The sequence below is a fragment of the Heteronotia binoei genome, chromosome 1 (assembly GCF_032191835.1).
Source record: "Heteronotia binoei isolate CCM8104 ecotype False Entrance Well chromosome 1, APGP_CSIRO_Hbin_v1, whole genome shotgun sequence".
NCBI lineage: Eukaryota > Metazoa > Chordata > Lepidosauria > Squamata > Gekkonidae > Heteronotia > Heteronotia binoei.
Window position 1 is genome coordinate 244095880 of NC_083223.1, and position 17682 is coordinate 244113561.

Here is a 17682-nt window from a genome sequence, read left to right on the forward strand (position 1 = left end):
AGATTTCCCCTTTGATCTTCCTCATATTGGGAGGGGGAGGCAGGAATTCCTTCGCAGGCTGGAAGGGGAAACATGAGCATTTGGGAGCCCAAGATTGGTTCACACAGAATGCTCTGCAGAGGCAACAGCGCGCGTTTGAATGCGCTAAAAACACCAGCCCTGGAAGCAAATCAGAAAAAAAGGCGAAGGAGGCGCAAGCGGTGTGTGGGTGCGCGGTTGTGGGAGGGCTGAAGCTTTGGCTTCAGTGTTTATTTTTTGCTGCGCTCCGGCTGGGGGCGTGTATTTAAATGGAGCCGCTCAGCCAATGCGCGCCGAGGGGCTGGCCCATGTGGGCAGCTTGTTTACAACAGACCTTCCCGAGGAGCTTTAACCCGGCCGGCAAGAAAAAGGCGAGACGCAAAGCCCGGCGCCGGGAGCATGTGAAGCCGCGTGGCACTGGAGGCGGCTTTTTCGGCCGGGCGGCCAAGCGCGTCGGTGAGAGTCGCGGCCCTCAGGAGCAACTGCTAGACAGCGTCGTTCAGCGACTCGAGGTAAGAAAAGGAAAGAAAGAGGAGACTGTGGCTGGGCAGTGGGTGGGAGGCGCGTGGGTCTTGCAGAAGAAACGGGGAAGGGCTGGATCCTGCTCCCCAACAGCGTAACTTACTGCCTGTTCCTGTAGGTTGCCCCCAGTATTTGACACAGAGGCATATTGCCTCCATGATTCCAGGCTAATAGCCCTTAGACTTTCTTTGCTTGTCTACTGATAAGAGGGATTCCTTTTAGGGTTGGCAGCTCTAGGTTGAGGAATTTTTGGAGATTTGGGGGTGGAGGGTGGGGTTTGGGGAAGGAGAAGAACCCGTAGAGTTCACCTTCCAAAGCAGCCATTTTCTCTAGGGGAACTGGTTTATGGGGATCAATTGTAATTCCAGGGGATCTCCAGGCCCCACCTGGAGGTTGACAACCGTTGTCCCTCCCAAGCACCAGCAGGTTTAGAGACTGGCTCTTCATCTAATTATCTGTTTTTGTTAATAGCAAATCTAAGGTGGTGGCTGCCCACTAGATTTGGTGACAAGGAATTCCACAAGTGACTTTTTTCCACCCTGAACTTACCTGTCAATCAATTTCATTAAGCAGTCCTGAATTCTAGAATTATGATACATAAAAATTTTTGTGTTCTTTTCATCACTGTATGAACCTCCATCATGTCTCCTCCCTAATTTCCTTCCCCCCAACCCCAAAAGTCCCTAAAATCTTTGTTGCTTTGAATCTGCAGCCCTTTTGGGTATTATCTGAAGGAGTGAGTTGTGACTCAGGAAAGCTCATGTAGAGATGTTGGTAGGCTTTTGAGTGCCACTGGATTTCAGTTTTATATTGTCTTTTCTAGTACCATGATCCACTTTTATGAATCTTGGCAGATAGTGTACATGTCTGGGGTTTTGCTGCCTCTGGTGTAATCAAGGAACTGAACTGCTTTAACTCCAGCTAGATTGGTTGACTTCCCTCTCCCAATTTTCTGTTATTTTCCTTTCTTGCCATTTTCCCCGGCTGCCACTATGACTCCCAAAGAGTGAAGTGAGGCTCATTTGCTTCAGTGACTTTGAGGCATTTTGCTCTCTGTGCACTTTCTGAATGAATTTCATTTTGCAGAATGCAGCACAGTTGCGGCCTTGGCTGTGTGAACAGATATGTTGTGGGACTGGAAGGGTGTGTGCTTAGTTGTGTATATGTTTGCAGGGTAACAGGAGTCTCTAGGCAGCAAATGGGTATGGGCGAACTCTGTGGAGGAGACACTCACCACATATCTCTTCCCTTCAGCCTACAAACCGTGATTGTGCTTGTTTTGTATAGGGTTACATAAGAATGTCATAGTCTCCACAGATTTCTGCATGGAAATAATACATCCTTGTGGCATAAACAAAGAACAGCAGACTCCGTTGCCCCCAGTCCCATGTATTTCCCCCCATGTATGGAGAAGAATCTTGAGAGTCTCTTGGACTGCAAGAAGATCCAGTCAGTCAGTCCTAAGGGAAATCAACACAGACTGTTCCCTGGAAAGTCAGATGCTGAAGCTGAAGCTCAAATACTTTGGCCACCAAATGAGAAGGGAGCACTCACTAGAGATCCTGATGCTGGGAAAGACAGAAGGATCCTGATGCTGGGAAAGACAGAAGGCAAAAGAAGAAGGGGACAGCAAAAGATGAGATGGCTGGACAGCATTACGGATGCAACAAACACGAATTTGAGCAGACTTTGGAGGATGGTGGAAGACAGGAGGGTCTGGTGTGACTTTGTCCATGGAGTCAAAGAGTTGGACTCGACTGTGCAACTGAACAACAAATGGATCTGTAACACATGCAAGTGAAGCAGTGACTGAGAGTGGATTTTGCAGTTTACCTTGGTTGAATAAACTTTCAGCCAAGCCCCATCTAAGTGGTGGTAGAAAGTGCCATTAAGTCACAGCCATCTAAAGGTGATGCCGTTGGTTTTCAAGGCAAGAAATGAACACATGTGGTTTGCCATTGCCTGCCTCTGCTTAGCAACGCTGGCCTTCCCATCCAAGTACTAACCAGTGCTAACCCTGGTTAGCTTCTGAGGTCTGATGGGATAGATGGGGCTAGCTTGGAACATCCAGGTCAGGGCTCATCTAGACACAGGACAAATTGTGGAGCTCCCTCCCCAATGCAAATTACTCTGCCTCCCCATCATGGCCTTCCTCCAGAAGGTGAAGGCTCTTCTGTTCTGTTTGATGTTCTCACTGGCTCTGCTTCCCATGGATGTGCATCATTAATTGTTTGTAATTGTTTTATGCATGTGTATTTTAAAGTATTTAATATTTTGATTGTTTGCCACCTTAGGGGCTCTAACTTGAGTGGAAAGGTGGCGTAAACTGTTATAGTTTGCACTAACTTTCCTGATTTATTTCTTTAACTTAGCCCTTTGGGGTCTCTAAGCATGGTAATATGACACACTAAGCAGAAGTATTCCCCCCTCCGCAGAATTAAAATATAAGGGTTGATGTATACAAAATGCATAGTCAGCCATCATCCATGTTGATCACCTTAATTTTCCAGATATTCTGTTAGACCAGAATTTTCCAAATTTAGACATTGTTAGTCTTGTTAAGAAAAAATATCCACATTTGAGTCATCCCAAATACAAATAAGTTTGGATTCATACAACCACATACCATAATTCATAGAATGCCTTGCAATTATTGTGTGTACTAGCTTGGTTGTATGGAATGTTCCTTACAGGCCAGGCATCGTGGGCTACCCTTAGAGTGGCCAGATCCCTCCTGGCAACTGGTGGAGGATGGGGGGTATTTACCAGTAGAAAGAGGGCCTAGGCCATGTTGTTGGTGTTGCACCAGAAGTTATGTCATCGTGCCAGTGATTTCTGAGTGACACTCTGGTATTTGGAAAAAACTCTTTGGTAAACCTGGCTTCTACCATAGCTTTTGCCCAAATACCAGAACATCACTTAGAAAATGATGTCACTTCCTGCGTAACACCAGCAATGTGGCCTAGGCCTTCTTTCTACTGTTAAGTCCTCCCACCAGCCAGCTAATTGGGGGCTGGGAAGCAGGGCATGGCAGCAGGGAATCCCCAGCCACCAACCCCTGAGGGTCTAGCAACCCCACCTACCCTTGAAGAGTGTTGCAGATAGGATTGCCACGAGCCCCCAAGTCCCAGCAGGGGTTCCCCTGCTTTTGGAGGTTTTGATCTGCTGCTGACCAGCTGGCTGGCAGGGGATTCCCCCCCTCCCCCAATAGGAACAGTGCGTGGCAACTTCTCTTATATGATGACATCACTTCCAGGTGACATCATCTTGCTAGGGACATCATAGAGTTTTGCCCAAAAACCAGAGCATCACACGAAACATTACATCCAAGTTACATCATCAGGTCGGGGACGTCGCATGCGTCATCTCACCCACCTGCAGAATGCTCCCCAATTCCCCCCACCATGATAGCAAGGAGACTTGGCAACCTTGTTGGAAACTGCAGCTGATGCAGAATGCTGTGGCTTGACTGCTGGTTTGGACCAGCTGTTGGGAGCACGTGACCCCGATAGTACAGCAATTACACTGGCTACTGATCCACTCCCAAGCCCAGTTCAGGGTGCTGGCTTTGTCCTATAAAGCTGTATATGGCTTGAGACCAGGTATCTGAAGTACCATTTTCTTCCATCTGTTCCTGCCCAGGAATTAAAATCACAGGGAGATGCCCTCCTGACTGTCTCACCAATTAAAGATACTTGTTTGGTGGTTACATGAGAGAGGGCCTCTTCCACAATCATGGGTCAACTTCCCCAAGGAGGTGTGCCTGGCCCCCTCATTGTCAGTCTTCAGGAGGCAGCTTTAGTTAGGACTGCTTTGGATTGATTTAGCTTTTATTATTGGGAATCCTAATTGCAGTTTTTAAATTGTGACTTTTAACGGGTTTTATAATTGTTGTTGTAATTGTGTTTTTATGTTTTAGTTATATGGTAAGTCTCCTTGAGTTCCACAAGTGAGAAAGGAGGCTAACAAATATTTTAAATAAACTGGTGAAGCCATTATATTGCACAAGTGAAGTATCAATCAGGGGCAGACAAAAACGAAATAGGTGTGCGGTCTTTTGAGACCACATCTTCTTATGTTCATGTCTATCATGTACAGGAAAATGAAGGATGAAGTGAGTAGCAGTGATAATCTTTTATCCGGTCTCTGGAGACAGGCTGCTCAAAGAAGAGTGGGACAGAGCCACTACCTTGTGTGTGCTTTTATGATGATAATTTACTCTAAGTTGACCATAAAAAGGAAGTTTGGATGGGAGAAATGGTTGGCTGGTCCACTTTGTGGGCCTTTTAAAATCCCAATCCAAGTTGGCAACTAGGTAAGTAACACCTGGGGTTGCCAGCCCTGGGTGGGAAGCACCTGGAGATTTTGTAGGTGGAGCCTTGGGACTGAGGGGTTTGGAGAGGGAGGACCTCACAGTATAATGCCATAGAGTCCATTTTCTCCAGGGGTACTGATCTCTGTCCTCTGGAGAGAAATTGTAATAGTGGGAAATCTCCAGGTGCCACCTGGAGGTTGTCAACCCTACACCTCTTTAGCAAAATCTTTCAAACCAGAAATATGGAAAAGAGACAATCCAAATCCATTTGAGTTAAGTTTTTAAAATCACACCTACCTCAGTTAATCTGTACAAGAGTGCCTAAGTACACTTACACATTTATAGGATATTTACGTCCTGTGTTGCGGGTTGTTTTCTTCATACTTAAAATCTTGTCCAGGTCTGTTGTCTCTGCACCCCCAAACAACAATTAAATCTTGGATTAATTTTGGGTTATATTTAGGGGGTTAAAAAGCATGTGCAAATGAATTTCTTTCTCTTTTTATAAACCATGTTCCGGTTTTCACTACATTTTTGGTGAGCTGTTAGGTTTTTGTCTTGTGTTCAGGAATAACAAGGGTGGGGGAACTTCCTCAAAAATGAAGGCTGAGCTTTAAAAGATATCAGGAGGTCATGAAAGCTGCGACTGATATCATGGCAAGCCTCTGTTTTCCTTGTTATTAGAGGAGCCTCAATTCCTACACCCCTTCCTACAAACAACTCAGCCTTCTGTTTGCTCTGTAGGTGTGTCTCTCCAAACAAATGAACAAACTTTGAGTCCAGTGGCACCTTTTAAGACCAAAAGAATTTTATTCGTGCAAGCTTCTTTCATGCGTGTGCACACTTGTTCAGCATGCACAGGAAAACTTATGCCTTGAATAAAACTCTGTTGGTCTGGACTCAAACTTTGCTCTGCTGCTTCAGACCAACTCGGCTATCCACCTGAATCTATCTCCAAACAAATGTCTGCAAACATGCAAAACAAACAGCAGGGAGGGAGGGAAGCCTTTGTTAAAACCAAGCCACATCCCCAGTGCCTGTCTGCATCCAGAGCTGCATCTACTGCATGCATGTCTAAAACTCCATGGGGTAGAGTATACATGCATCTTGGCAATACTGAGCAGTGCAGTCCTAAACAGAGTTACACTCTTCTAAGCCTGAGCAGGATTAGTAACTCTGTTTAGGATAGCCCTGCAAGTGATGTGGAGGAGCCATTTCTAATCCTGCAAGCAAAGCTTTCCACACTTCTCAAGGGAGTCCATTCACACATTCAGCCACCAGTCACCCCATGTACAGCCAGCCAGTTACTTTCTGTGTAGGAAAAAAACCGCCCTCATTGATGAAATGCAGCAGAAGTGTTAGTTTGATTGCAAGGATAGGAAGCTTCTCACCTCCAGGGGTTAACTGCAGTGTACTGAGTGTATTTTGTGGAAATGAAAAGCTTGTATATCCCTGTGCCCAGAAAAATACTTTGAAATCCATATGCACATACGCTCAAGGTGTTGTGCACATTCTTTTACCACACGTATCAATTTCCTGTAATGCTCTAATACTAACACTGCAAAGCACAATTGGACTACACAAAATCTATTGAAAATGTGCTTGAAAGGGTATAACTATACATTTAGAACAATTCAACTAATAGTGGGAGACCTCCAGGTGCTGCCTGGGGTAAAAAGTCAAGGGTATTTATATTGAAATCCATGGACTGAGACTGAAGTAACTTTGTACAGGATTGCATTGTTAACTATCTGTGCTTCATGACTGTGATGGAGAAGCCTGTAGTCTCCTGTATGCATCTTTTATAAACATTTATGTGTTTACTGCCTATACTTTAATACTGCCTCTCAAAACTCCTTGAAGGAGCCCATGACAAAATCGGAAACAAGTCAGCTAGTCATGAAAATACCCACCCAATCAGCAACATTAACAATGCAATCTAATAGCAATGTAATGTACAGCTAAAACTAACAATAACAGTAAAATTACAACTTCCTAGAACATCCATAAAGCATAATGAAGATCATGAAAGGAACAACAAGGGCGAGGTCAGACGCTCAGAAAATCCCGCTACGGGCATGAGTGGAGTCCGGAAGCATGTCGGATTTTAAGCGGTTGTCCAAACGTCAGCATCTGCGAATGGTGGTTAGCTCGTTCGAGCCCCGCGTTGAGACGACTGGGACGCGGACTAATTTGATACTGCTTTAAATCCGGAACAAAATTCTTCTGACAGTTCCTGAGCGGAATTTCTCTGTTTGAATGCTCCATCGTTGGCGACTCATCGGAAGCGCATCACCGCTTCCCTCCCAAAGCCCCCTGCAAGTGATATCACTGCGCCAGTGAATGAGCGAGCGAATGTTGGCTCGATAAATTGTTTACCCGCCCCTATGTCCGGAAACAAAACTCACTTTTGAAACTAGATGTGAATTCCTTGGGTTTTTTTCTGCACGCGTAGTGCTCGTGCTGGAAAAGTAGTGCCAACGGACTAGCAAAACTGTTAGTGATCCAACCCATTTAAAAGTGACGCGCTGCAGATAGCAGGCATCACTGCGCCTGCGCTAATGCAGATTGACATCTCATGAAATGAGGTCTGGTAGAGCACTCTGATCGACCAGCGATGGGACTCACATGGGATAGAATGGGAGCCTGGCTGTTGTCTGATCGGAAAATTGGTTGTGTGGATTATAATAGAGGCGCGTTGCAGATGGATTTAATGGTGTGACTGCACCCCAAGCCAGACAAAAACATATAATATGACAGATAACAAAGAGGCAACCAAGAAATCAGGAGATGAAAACTGGTTAGGGTAGGGGCTAGAAAAGATCCCTAAGCGTAAGGATGTGTCATTAGCAACCAAGATCAATATAATTCAAGACATAGTATTCCCCATTACTATGTACGGGTGTGAAAGTTGAACAATGAAGAAAGTTGACAGGAGGAAACTTGAATCATTTTAAATGTAGTGCTGGAGGAGAGTTTTATGGCTATCATGGACCACTTGAAAGATAAATAAGTGGGTTCTAGATCAAATCAAGCCTGAACTCTCCTTTGAAGCTAAAATGACTCAACCAAGGCTACTGTGCTTTGATCACATGAGTGTCACTAGAAATGACAACAATGCTAGGAAAAGTTGAAGGCAGCAGGAAAAGAGGAAGACCCCCTAACATGAGATGGATGGACTCAATAAAGGAAGCCACAGTCCTCAGTTTGCAAGACCTGAAACAAGGCTGTTAATAGGATGTTTTGGAGGTAATTCATTCATATAGTCACTGTAACCTGGAAGTAACTTGACAGCACTTAACACACACAGGATGGACAACCAATAAAATGGATAAAATGTTTAAAACAGCCAAATAAGTTAACTAAAATTATGTGTGTGTTTTGGGGGGGGGGCTCAAATAAAGTCTGGGCAAATAAAAATGTCTTAAACTCCTAACTTGCTTCCAATCCCTTCCAAAACGGTCTGACTCCTACCAGGCAGTTCATACTTAAATATGTGCTATGGCAATCCGTGGGGTAGATTTCTGCCTGTCAGTCTCAGCCTGACCTACCTACAGGGCTGTTGTTATTAAAGACAAAATGGAGGAGGGGGAAAACCATGTGTACTGGAGAAAGGGCAGCATAAAAATAGGTATTGTGTGATTGGCCTTCTGGCCCCTATTCGTGAGGAATGGGCTTGTCTGGTATATCCTGAATTGTGTGCCCAATTCTGCACTAGACCTTTAATCCTGGTTCAGCCCTGTCCCCAAACTGACATTTTACACTTGAATCATAGAAACCAACTCTATGAGTTTATAATTCTAGCGTAGATGATCAGTTTGGAGACAAGGCTGAACCAGGATTAAAGGTCTAGTGCAGAATTGGCCTCCTAAAGCAGCTTGCCTCTTTTCCAACTTCTTGGCATACTCTGTCAGTCACCCTGGTCATTCCCCAGTTTTTATATTCGAGAATACAAGAACGAGTCTGCTGGACAAGACCAAATAGAGAGTCAAAAACACAGATTCCCACGGAGGCTAGTTCGATGCCTCTGTGAAGCCTGTAAGCAGGATGCGAAGCTGCTGGTGTTCAGGGTAGACTGCCTCTGTTCATGGAGGTTCCATTTAGCGACGGCAGCTCCAGGCCGTTGCTAAACCCAAAGTGGACCTAGTCCTAGCTCAGCGTTCCTTCGGCTGGAGCGGGAAGCAGCAAGGCATGAGGGTGGTGATGGCTTGCGTTGCCTCCGCTGCTTCTCGCCTGGGAAGAGCGTCGCGCCGCCTTGTGCCAGCGGCAAGCGGCCTCTGGTTGGAGCACAGCCGCCCGCGCCCTCTCCCAGCCCGCCGTCTGCCTTCGCGAGTCTCCCAGCGTCGCTATGGGGCCGGCTTGCGAGCGCCTCCCTTCCCAGCCGGCACTCCAGGCCGGAGGCTGCCGGCAGCCGCGTACGTGAGGCTGCCTGTGCCGGGGACAGCGGAGGGGAGGGGACTGGCGGGGAGGAGGGGATGCGGGCGCGGAGGGGGGGGGGAGCTGCAAGGGGAAGGTGAATTTCAAAACAAGCTTCGGGAGGGAAGGAGGGAGCGGAGCTGGCGAGCGGCAGGAGGTAAGCGGAGGGGCGCTTGGGGAAGGGAAGTCCTCCTTGCGCGCCGGGATCGGGGGCGCTGCTGCGTGGAAAGCGGCCCGCCGACGTTCTTGCAAGCCAAGGGGGACCGGCAGACAAGCGGAGGAAATGCTTGACGGCGGAGTTGCTGCAGCTACTGGCTGGCCGGCCGGCTGCCCCCCTTCCCTCCCCGCCTTGGGCGCAATCGCTGCCCCCTCGTGCAAACCCGGCTTGCGTCGTTCTGCTGCTCCCAGGGCCACGATTCCTGAGCTCGACTAGCACAAGGAGCCCCTCTCCGCGCCCTACCTTCCTCCCCCCTCCCCAGCGGCTCCGATCTCGGGCAAGGGACACCCCCCTCCAAATCTCTCTGTCTGCAGGGATTGATCGCGGGGCGTTGCAGAGTCCTTTCCTCGCCGTCCGAGTAGCCGGCTTGGGCACCCCTCAGATCACCCTACATATACAGCCGGTTTCCCCGGTTCGCCGTCTTGCCTCTGCGCGATTGGAGCCCTTTTTATTTCTCCCTCTTCCCTATGCAAACTCCCCCGTAGCCTCAGGACTGGAGGTTTGCATGCGTCGCACCCCTTTCCTCTCTATAGTCCTCTCTAGTTGCTTCGTAAGAGCGCTACAGGATCCCCCAACCCATTGTCCGCCGTTACTAGTCCGCACGGCCCTTCTGTGTGCAGTATCCCTTGGGTTGTGTATGTGTGTGTGCGTGGACGGAGTTGTGTTTTGATCCACGCGTGGTTGCCACGCCTCCTCCTCGATCTTCCTCAGTGTCAGTTCTGCACCGCGCGCAAAGAGTAAACACCCTCCTGCTCGGTTCGGCTTCTGCCGCTCTGGCTACTCCCGTCACACCCCCTTCTGGAGCCCGCCCGGCTCCTGCTCCAGCCCTCCAGAAGCGCAGCCAGCAGCGTCGCTCCCGCTCCCTCTTTGCTTGCAGCCGCGCCTTGCCCTCTTTCTGTACATGGCATGCCCACTCCTCTGGCAGCCGGGTTCGGCACAGTCGCCACGCCCCCTTCTTGCGGCCTTGTCATGCTGCCGCCGCTTCGCGCCCAAGCCACGCCCCTTCGTGTGCATTTGCCGTGCGTCTTCCTGTGGCGGTAACCGCACCGCTGCCCCTCTTTGCAACAGCGGGACCCGCTGGTTTCTCTGTTGCACCTCCCCCTCCCCCCCAGTGTTGCAATCTTTGGATCTAGCGAAGAGTTACCCTCTTATGTAACTGACCTTATTGTGTTTTCCTGCAGTTTCGTTTGTGTTACTTTTCAGGCAACCCTACAATACCTAGTGGTGTGGCCACCGTCTGCCCCTTCTTGCACCTTCCCAGTAGGGCTGCCAACTTTTAAACTTCATTTAACATCATTTTGATCTGCAGCAATTATCAGGTAGTGTTATATAGGGCAGTGCCTTGAAATGCTTTAACTGCCAAATTGTGCATATTAAACCTCTAGTAAAGGGATAAGACATTTGATACTCCCACGCCCAGTTGGCAACCTTAGCTGGCAGGCAGTTTCCTTTGTCTTGTGGAGCCTGATCCTAAGCATGGTTACACAGAAGTAAATCCTTCCCACTACAGTGGGACTTACCCCAGTGCGTTACAACCTAATCCTTGCCCCTGCTAACACTGTTGTTTGTTAAGTGCAGTCAGTCCCCTCAAAGGGATTGATATTTTAAGCAGCCAGGTGAGAGGCTGTTGGTAAGCCTAGTTTCTGGGTTTGGGCCCTCCAGGCAGGCTTCAGCTCTGGGATCTCTGATTTTAGAAACTTTGCACTGGACGCAAAAGAAGTTGGCTTAGGGGAATGGGAAACAGCAAAGCATAGCATTGAAAGGGTGGAATTGTACCCCCATATTCCCTGGTCTTGTCCACCCCCTAAGCTGCCCTTGATTGCTGCAGATATCGTGTCTTTATACCTCTTTGACCTCTCCAATTGTCCTGGGGAGGTGGCAGGTGATACCTATCAGTGGATTGAATTTGAGCTTCCAGTTGCTGAACCCTAATCTAAAGCAAGCTTCCTGGATGTCATTTCAGGCTTCCGATTATAGTGGGTGGAGGAGTCACCCCAGAGCTAGGGAGCAGCATGCTCTCTTGTTGCTGCAGCCTGCTTTCTCTGTTCTTACTGTCCAACCTCACTGCGATGTAACAGATTGCAGCCTTATTGAACACCGTGCCTGACTCCAGTGCATGCCCATGGTTCTGTTTTTTACACGGGCCACCACACCCCCTCTAATTGGCTCTTGCCACCCTGTCCCATGAAACCTGTAGCACAGACGTGAATTTTATCTCGATTCCGCTGCATGTGAGCCGCACCCCCTGTGAGTCATATCCCATTCCTCGAGATGCATGATGCAACTGCTCCCTTTCTCACCCAACATTTAAGTAGCACTCAGCATACTTTGCTACCATCCCAGGGAGGTAGTCAGCCCTGTCATTCTTTTGCTTGCCCAGCCGTTTCTTTATGCTTCTTTCTGCTTGCTGTGGCTTAGACTCTTATGTCACTGTTGCCTGTTTGTCTAGAGCATAGAATCCTGTACAGGAGACCAGGAAGAGAAGTTTACCAAAGTTGGTTGCCCGTACTTTGAGGATGCACACAAACCAGTACAGGCGTATGAGGAACAGATGAATGGGGAGAGGGGAGGTGGGGATTAAGGGCTGTTGCATTTTGCAGATTTAGACCCACTCTTCCTGAGATGCTAGTCCTTGACATGCAGGGAATTGTATTTTTCTTGGAGGAAACTCTCCCCCCCCCCCGCTACTTGCACCAGTTGTAGCCAGCAGGTGTTGGGGATAGCTCATGACTTGAGTTTTCCTCCAAGAAAAATAAAATTCCCTGCATGTAAAAAACTAGCATCTCAGGAAGAGTGTTACCACTGTTCAGGGAAAGGGGTTTTCCCCCTTTCTTATAGCGGAGCATTCATGCTTGATATAATCTTACCTGCAGGTCCAGAGAAAGACAGTCCAGGGCAAGCTGCAACATCTGATTATGTGGCATGTGTAGATCAGTTCTTTCTTGTATGTCTAGTGCTGTCGCTGTTGAATGCTCCTCTGTGCAATTTTGTGTGGACATCCTTGCCATTAAGTGCTGGATGTTCCACTGGGCAGTGGGCATGTTCTCTCCATGGCTTTTGTTTTTCTGTTCAGTGAAATGGACTGGCGGTGAACATATTGACTTGAACCTGAGAGATTATGAAAGTGAAGTCCTATGCAGAGTTACACTAGGCTACGCTCCTTGATTTCAGTAGGTTTAACTGGAGTTAGCACTGCATAGGATGGGCATGCTTAGTGAATTTTTTTTCTTTGGGGCTGTAATATGCTGCTCTGCCCATGCACCAAAGTGTGTATGTATGTATAGCTTTTGCTGGCTGATAACTCATGCTGAGGGCTAGGAGAATATGTCTGAGTCACTTTCAAAGTGGCTAGTATCATCAGTCCAAAGAAGAATGCTTCAGACACACTCATCTATTACTCCATTTTTCTGAGTTTACACTAAAGCTAAGTTTTGCATATCAAAAGTACTTGGGTTTAAACCTAGTCAACTAAGAATGCTTGAGGTACATGCATAATGCATAATTTGTGCGGTGGGACCATCGTGGTAGTGCACTCACCACTGTTTGTTCAGATTTCAGCAGACATGGATTTGTGTGCATAGCACTTATTGGCTCATTCTTGTATCATCACAAAAACTGCCACATTTTCTGGATCAGTTTTTGTACCTTAGAAAAGCTGATTTTTTTTTTTGATAAATGCTGTCAAATGAACTTCAGAATGGACAAACATACAAGTTGCTCTTTAAAATAAAATCAAAGGACTGTCCATCAGAAGCATGAGATGAGGGGGCAAAACTGAGCAGTAAATCAGCATTAACTTGAGAGGCTAGTATATCTGTTATTTGTAGTGCAGAAGGAATCATGTAGGGAATAAAAAACTGCTCAACTTCTGCTTTTAGGCCCATATGCACAGCGCCCCCCCCCCCCCCCGCATGTGCCTTGTGCAAAACTCTCTATCCTGTCCTGCACTCCTTGGTAAGATCAGCTTCCTTTAGTGCAGGCTTGTTGCTGGGAGGATGAAAAAGAGGGGAGAGGCACTGTAAAAGAGACTTCGAAGTATGTCAGGCTACCATTGCCTTTCTGAAAGAGATGTAGAAATGAGGAATAAAACAGCCTGTTTCAGGTTGTGCTTTGCATGCATTCAGTTCTGCAGTCTTTGCTCCCTTGTTGCACCCTTATGCCCTTCACTTTTGCCTCTGGGCAAGAATGCCACACCCCCCTGTAACAATCTCTTCCCTGCTGCTTTGCAGGAATATGCTGAGGATATCAGATCTAAGTTTACAAGCTGCAGGCTTGCCTTCTAAGAAAGCTGCCAGCTCTAGCTCCTCCCCCCTTCCTCCTGTGTCTATCCGTTAACCCGTTGACATGCTGCCCAGCCAGCCACCCTTTGCTCCGCTTCAGTGCTGGGGCTAGGAAAGCACAGGCAGAAGTGAGTGTGATTTGTGTTCTGATTAATCCAGAGGCTGGTCAGTTTAATTGAAGTCTGTAGGGCCAAATATTATCATCCCAAGACCTTTGTCACAATCATGTGATGCTTCTCATGTTGTTTTGGTAGATATTGTGTGGAAGCTGGGAAGTACACTTATCTGTAGCTAACCCCATTGGATGCAGTAGGAATTTATTTTCCCCCATTGGACACAGTAGGGCTTGTTTTTGTTGTTGCCATCAAGTTACAATTGATTTATGGCCATGTAAGGTTTTCAGAGGTGGTTTGCCATTGCCTGCTTCATATTTTTTGAAGATCTCCCATTCAAACACTAGCCAGGGCCGACCCTGCTTAGTTTCTGAGATCTGATGAGATTGGCTATCCAGATCAGGGATAGTAGGACTTACTTCCCAGTAAATGTGTATCAAACTCTCTTATGTGCTTGAGGTGCTGTACACACACTCAGAAGTCTTATTGCTCTCTGTTGTGTTGATAAGTCTGATGTCTGCAGTCATGTGTACATAGTGAGTCAGTGGTTCAGATATCACATCAGCTGTGAATTCACTGCAGGGCAAAGTTATTTATTTATTTCATTTCTCCTTGCTTTTCATTCCAGTAGGGACCCAAAGCAATGCACATAATTCTCTCCTTTTTCCCTTACAACAACCCTGTGAGGTAGGTTAGGCTAAGAGAGCATGACTTGTCCAAGGTCTCCCAGCAAGCTTCCATAGCATGAGTGGGGATTTGATGGGTCTTCTAGATACTAGTCTGACTATCTTAACCACTGTACCGCATTAGTCTTAATCTAACTATGACAATCCCTATCTATCTATGACAATAACCTCAGCCTCTGTCCTCCTATCTGAATTATAGAAATAATAGAAGCATAGAGCTGGAAGTGACCTCAGAGGCAATCTAGTCCAACCCCCTGTACAACACAGGAAATTCATAACTCCCTCCCAACCCTTCCCCAGTGACCCCTGCTCTATTCCCAGAGGAAGGCAAGAAACCTCCAGGGATCCCTGGACAATCTGGCATGGAGGAAAAACCCTCTTGAACCCAAAGTGATGATCCATTTTACTCTAGGCATGTAAAAAAGAGCCATGATAGCTGAGCCCTGACTCATCCCATCCTGCCTTTCCTTTCATGATCTGTCTAAGTTCACGGAATCAGCATTGCTGTTTGCTGGCCGTCTTGGCCTCTGCTTAGAAGCCTCTAAAGAAGGAAGAGCCCATCACCTCCGGAGAAAGCCTGGTCCATCGAAGAACTAGTCTAATTGTCAGGAAGTTCTTCCTAATGTTTAGTTGAAAACCTTTGATTTATTTTCAATCTGTTAGTTCTGGTCTGACCTTCTGGGGCAAAAGAAAACACCTTTGCTCTATCATATTGCCTTTTAGTCATTTCTTCTTCAGGCTAAATTGTGCCAGGCTACCTTGCAGGGATTACTAAATGCTTTCAACAATCAGACATTTCTTAATATTGCTATTATGATTATGGTGATCACTATAGCCTATTTTCCACTTAAAAAGTGCTCCTTTCTAGCCCCCAGCTGGGGTCTTCCGTTCCTGAGCTTGAAAACTGAGAAGCTAACATACTTGACATTGGTCAAATCTGTATCTTTGGAACCAAAAATCGCTCATGTTTTGGGTATCCAGCCAGAAATATCTCCTGTTCAGGCTGGGTAAGGTGTTAAAGAAGGCATGTGGAAACGTTTGTAAATGGTAAACTTAATTTGCCAACTGAATCCGGTAGGCCTCACATTTTGGGATTTGAATTTTGACATGGCAATTCAAAAACGAATCTTGAAATACATGTCATGGCATGAAACTTTATACTCAGCAGGAGATTTCAGTCTTTGGCAGCAGCGCGTGTATGACAAAACTCAGTATTTGCTGACAGGAATCAAGCTTGGGTGCCAAGATGGATTTTTAAATGTGCATTTTGATAGTCTTTTGTACAAGAAGTTAAATCTCTATATGGCATTTCCTTGCCTAAGATTTTTCTAAGTGTTTCTGTGTTTATTTTAAAGTATTTTTAAAAATCAATTTTAGGATTTACACTACCATGACTCTCCAAATTTATACATTGTTATTGTACCCTTTCTCCAAGGAGCCCAGGGCAGCTTGTGTGGTTTTCCTCCCCCATTATGAAGCCCTGTGGGAGATGTTAGGCTGAGAGAATTACAGGCTGAAGCCCACCCAGAGAGCTGAACTGGGATTTGACCCTACATCTCTCATATGTTGGTAGTCCAGCTCACTAACCATTATACCACACTGGCTTGATTTCCCCCCCTATTCCCCATTCTCGCTGATTCATATATTCTGTTGGTTTTTTCTCCCCTTCTTTCCTCTAGTATTTGGCTCCTTGGCCATGCCCAATTCCTGCGTTCTTTGTTTTGCTCATGAGGAGAACCTCTACTGGCAAGCAGGCCTTTTCTTGCCTGTAAGCTTATGACCTGAGGTTCAGGGCCCAGGGATGTCTCAGAAGAAGCTGCTGTGACCATATGGAAAGCAAATGGCACATACATTTCTGAGGAACTGAAGTTTATTCTTTTCTCACATTATTGAGTTTGTTTACAGTAGTAGAACCCTAACTTTGATGGCCAACGCTAGCCCAATGTGGTCAAATTTCGGAAGCTAAGCAGGGTTATTCCCGGTTAGTATTTGGATTGGATACCATCAAGGAAATCCACCTCTGAAAGTCTCTTGCCTCGAAAACTATGAGGTAGCTGTAAATCAGCTGTGACTTGATGGTACTTTCCACCACCACAGATTTAAGAACAGGACCCAGTTGATGTCTTGTTGTTTACCGTATTTGTTCGTTTGTTATGGAAAAATTTGTATCCTTCAGGTTTATTGGCAGAACGAGCAAGAACAGTTCTTTATCTCATTCCTCAGTTCAGTAGTGCTACAAGGCAGGCTCCAGGGTTGAGCCCATTTTACAGATGAGGATATGAGATTGAGAGCTTAGAATGCAGAGGCTTTAATGTTGAGTCTAAACTACTTGTCTCTGTAACCAATTTTTGTCCATTCCCTTTCCTTTAACGGTCAACTCATTTAAGTTAAAGTCTCAAGTTAGTCCACTCTGAATTATTTTTATCATATGTATTTATCTATATTTTAAATGCTGCTTTATTTCTAAATTTGGAATTAACCCTTTAAAAACTTCTTAACCCCATCATTAAAAAATATATATATTTTACCTCCATGTAATCACCACTGAAAATAATTTTGCCATGGCTAAAGAAATTCTTGGATCCTCATCCTTTAATAAAAATGGTACAAGTTGTATATTGCTCAGGACTGGATCAAACCATTATACTCTGTATAGGTCATAACATGGGCAATACAAAATCATGTGATCCAATGTCTCAAGCTTTCCACATCTGCAATATCTGTCCTAGAAAGTGTCTTCACAGAAGATAAAATATTGTCAGCAGTTGGTCAGACAGTAAGTCTCTTGTTATCTTTAGTCCTCATAGATATGAAGCGGCTTTTAAAACTGAGCAGATAATATTTGGTGGTGTATTCCTAAAAATATTATGTACACATTCAGAAACACATGAGTATGTTATTTACAAGTCTTCAGGCTGAGTCTTGGGGTTGGGTTAATCCCTGGATTTCTGTAGATCATGCTAGCTCAATGATGGTTAATAGGGGTTTCTTTAAAAAAAAAAGACAAGGCTGAAGTGGTGGCACCATGTTACGCTCGATTTATGGCTACCCTGTAGGGTTTCTGAGACAAGAGATGAACAGAAGTGGTTTGTTATTGCCTGCCTCTGTGTAGCAA

At 46.1% G+C, this 17682-nt stretch overlaps 1 protein-coding gene across 2 annotated transcripts in view; it reads left to right on the forward strand.

The window, feature by feature from the left end:
* The first annotated feature begins 307 nt into the window (after positions 1-307).
* ZNF395 (zinc finger protein 395) overlaps positions 308-17682 on the forward strand; it is a 51197-nt gene continuing 33822 nt past the window's right edge. Inside the window, exon 1 of one of the 2 annotated variants that reach the window (XM_060250386.1) lies at positions 308-530. The gene's annotated coding sequence lies outside the window, so the exon portion shown is untranslated. Of the gene's footprint in view, positions 531-9350; positions 9429-17682 lie in introns of those variants that run through there. The other variant, XM_060250394.1, reaches the window with a different exon arrangement.